At 37.4% G+C, this 4,136-nt stretch overlaps 1 pseudogene; it reads right to left on the bottom strand.

Moving 5' to 3' along the window:
* Positions 1 to 3,287: 3,287 nt before the first annotated feature.
* On the bottom strand, positions 3,288 to 3,772 carry LOC129401909 (60S ribosomal protein L21-like; annotated as a pseudogene).
* Between the last annotated feature and the right edge of the window lie 364 nt (positions 3,773 to 4,136).

Here is a 4,136-nt window from a genome sequence, read left to right on the forward strand (position 1 = left end):
TCATTTGATGAGTAAATGTGTGAAAAAATATAACATCTAATACTGTTCTTCAAAATATATGTTTTCAAAACTCTGTATTTGTGAATTTGTAGTATATGAATGCTCACAGATCTTATATAAACCACTATGTTTCTTACAGAAGCAATTTATGTATGATAACAAATGATTTTCAATGTGAATAAAAGACACTATTTGACATTACATGATAATTCTGGCACTTGAACTTTTAAATTACTGACTTTAAAAATGAAGCCAAAACATTCTGTTATCTTTCACTATAGAAACTATGATATTATATTCTATAACAATTACATGAATTTTTGGTATTGTTAGAGGAGGAAAGTAGATTTTCCTGGGCTGGTGAGTTCTTGAGAATTGTCTAACAGATTTTTATACAAAACTCTGAAGAGTTAGAGTTTGTTGCACAGTTTAAGGCGATGAGTCTAGGTCCACACCCACATGTCCAGGCCTCTCCTCTACCTGTGTAGGGTATCACCTGACCTGTCCTGTCCGTGGCACTGCCCTGTCCAGTGTCGTACTCACCTGCCATGTTTGACAACCTGGTTTTGCCCTGCACCGCTTTCCTCATCTGAAACAGTGTCCTCGGCCTTTCCTGGACTACCCCAGTGGTCCTCTCTGATGTTTTATTCCAGCTTTCCTAAGTCTATAGCCCGTTTTCTACTTGGGTGTGAAGTCCCTCCCCAATTCTGCCATCTGTTTGGGACTCGGAGCTTTCCTGATCATGCCTTATGAGGGCGTGGTACTCCTCAACCTAATCCTGTTGTTTGTCTGGGCCTCTGTGGAGAGAGAGGAGTAGAAAGGGCAAAGGGCTGGGGTGAGAGAAAAAGATGAGAGACGAGGAAAGGGGTCTAGCTTGGGACTTGTTTTACCTGCTGTCATCTCCTACTCAGTTATCCTATTGTCTATTTTGATTGGAGAATTGTTCGTGGCATTTAAGTGACCAACTAAATTTATCTGGCAGTTTACATTTCCAGTCCCATGGGTTCAGTATATGTAATAATGAACATAACATTTTAATATTAACCTATTTGTAACACTTAAGAATAGTGTTAGTACACTATCTAATCTATGCTAAATTACATAAATCTCATTTCAAGCAAAATTTGATATAATGCTATAAAGTAAAAGTTATTCTGCCCTGTCAGCCATTCAACCAACTATAGAAAAAGCATTGTATTCCACCTTTTATCTATTTCTAAGATTTAATGGGTACAGAATTGTGATTAGAACGTTGTTGTTCCCGTAGTTTTAATAGTAAATTAGGTTTCTGATTGACAAAGAAGATATAATGAACCATTTATAATTTTCTTTTTATGAATTATAATTTATCTTTTTATTTCAAAGACTTATTAGAATAGTGTATGTGTTAGAAAATATGAATAGAAGTCCTAGGGATAAATGACTAAAGTTAGAAAAGTTACATATTAAAAATGTTGCATAATTTGTAATTAATTAGACATTTCTAATTTTAATTAATATCTATAAACTTGCTTCATCAGGCTAATAGTAGATAGTAATATGAAAACAATTAAATTCAATATTCATCTGTAAGTATTACAGAGTGTTTTTAAAAATTTGTATATGCTGTTTAGAAAAGCAACCAGAATTATGTAGTAGGCTAATCAATTTGTGCTGATATATTTTGCCAATTGATAAATACATTATTTTATAGAGCATGTAACATATTTATTACATCTAAAATATTCCCTAACCACTGCAAGTAGCTGTGAGATCAATTTATGGTGGATAATGTAGAAATCTAGTGAATATCCAACAGTTAGCATTGTTCTTTTGTTGTAAATTGTGAAGTGTAATAGGGAATAGAAGAAGAAAAAACTGATGCCCACATATCTGTAGAGATTCAGAACGAAGGAAAAAGCGTTTAATCATTTCCAAAGGGGCTATATTCATTTTTTAAAACCTAAACAGGATTAAAACCTAAACAAGATGCTATTGTGATAGTAAAGCATGTAATGCCCTGAATTGCATGCAAACCAGCAGAACTTGGTCCCTGACACCTTATATGGTCTCATGAACCTACCAGGAGTGATCCGTGAGTTCAGAACAGAGGTCACACTGGGACAAATGTACCATTTTATTCTTGATTTGACCAAAATCTAGGTCAAAATAAAACAGAAGAATTGTTTTTAAGACAAAACAGTGAGGGGCCGGAGCGATAACACAGCGGGTAGGGCGTTTGCCTTGCACGCGGCCGACCCGGGTTCGATCCCCGGCATCCCATATGGTCCCCCAAGCACCGCCAGGAGTAGTTCCTGAGTGCAAAGCCAGGAGTAACCCCTGAGCATCGCTGGGTGTGACCCAAAAAGCAAAAAAAAAAAGACAAAACAGTGATATAGCAAGGTTGTTATATTTGTGTGCTTTTCTGCTTGGACCAAACAGAACATTAATTTGCTTGCAGCACAGCAGGTAGGGCGTTTGCCTTGCATGTGGCTGACCCAGGTTCCATTCCTCTGTCCCTCTCAAAGAGCCCGGCAAGCAACTGAGAGTATCCTGCACGCACAGCAGAGTCTGGCAAGTTCCCTGTGGTGTATTCGGTATGCCAAAAACAGTAACAAGTCTCACAATGAAGATGTTACTGGTGCCCGCTCGAGCAAATCGATGAACAACTGAACAATGGGCTGAGAGTGCTACAGTGCTAAATATTTATTTTAGTGACTTGCCTCACAAATAGATATGCTTTACTTACCCAAATGCTTCCTCCCACTGACTACACATTCAATTCGTCAGAATTTCATGTCTTAGGCTAAATATGTGAAGAATAAAATACAATAAAAGAGATGGGTAGAACTACATCAGGGGAAAAAATTGCTGGTTGATAGATTTAAGTCTTGACAAATAAGAACATGATATGAAAAAGTAAAAGAATTAAGTTAAGCACTGTCATGGGCCTTTTTTACTATGTGAAAATACAAATTAATGGATTATTTAACTTAAAAAAAAGAAGAACAGAGAGTCCATCTTGGGCACTGTCAGTGCTGTGGAACAGTACCCTGCAAAAAATTATATAAACAAAACACCTAAACAGACTTTTATAAAATGAGGGTGTAGAAATGCTACTTCTAAATTTTGCTGGGGACTTGCTTTTACCTGCTGTCATCAACTACCCCAGTGATCCTATTGTCTATGTTGATTGGCAAATAGTTTCATTAAGGAAAAATACCTTGCCTATCATTTTACATCAGTTAGTATGGCTAATAGATATTTTTTATAGTGCAGGAGTCTCTTTCTTTTTAAACTAACACTTCTCATGCCATAGATTCATAGGGGATGGTCTCCAGCAGCTCAGATTCTTTCCCGTTGGTTCTTACAAAGTGGGCTTCTCTGGGTGGAGCAGGCTGGCGCTTCAGTTGAACCCAAGTCCCTTTTGTCTTTGGCTTCCTTCTTTTTTTGATCATTTTCTTTCACCCGTTTCAGGAATCTGTCTCGACTTTTAGAGTGTTTAATATGCTCAACGCGGACATTAATTCTCTTGGCAAGAATCTTGCCCTTGACTTGTTTGTTAACGACAATGTCAACAGCGTTCTGGGTAACATTGTAGACTCTTCTAGTTTTGCCATGATAACATTTGTGGGGCATTCCTTTTTGGACTGTTGCCCATTCCCTTCATGTCTACGATATCACCTTTCTTGTATATACGCATGTATGTGGCCAAAGGAAAAACTCTATGTTTTCTGAAAGGACTAGAGAACATATAGTGAGTCCCCCTCCAATTTCCCTTCGTGTTTGTCATTTTGGTGATTTACTGGGCACTGGCAGTTCCGGCCGAAAGGGTTTAGTATGGCTAATATTTTACAAAATAATAAAAATCTAGGGGGACTTGGATAATTTAGAAGGTTTTTCTTTGGTAGTTAGAATATGAAATGTAAAAACAGTGTGATGGTTTCTGAAAAAAAATAAGCAATGAATTATCAAATGAACTAGTACTTCCACTTCTATATTTATAGTTTCCTGATAACTGAAATTAAGGATTCAGTGAGTTATTGGTGTTTGTTTGCTTTGGGCTCACACATGGCAGTGCTCAGGGACCACCTCTAGTTGGCTTTGCAGACCATATGGGATACCAGAGGTCAAACCCTGGTCAGCTGTGCAGAAGG

This window comes from Sorex araneus, chromosome 2, assembly GCF_027595985.1.
Source record: "Sorex araneus isolate mSorAra2 chromosome 2, mSorAra2.pri, whole genome shotgun sequence".
Classification (NCBI taxonomy): domain Eukaryota; kingdom Metazoa; phylum Chordata; class Mammalia; order Eulipotyphla; family Soricidae; genus Sorex; species Sorex araneus.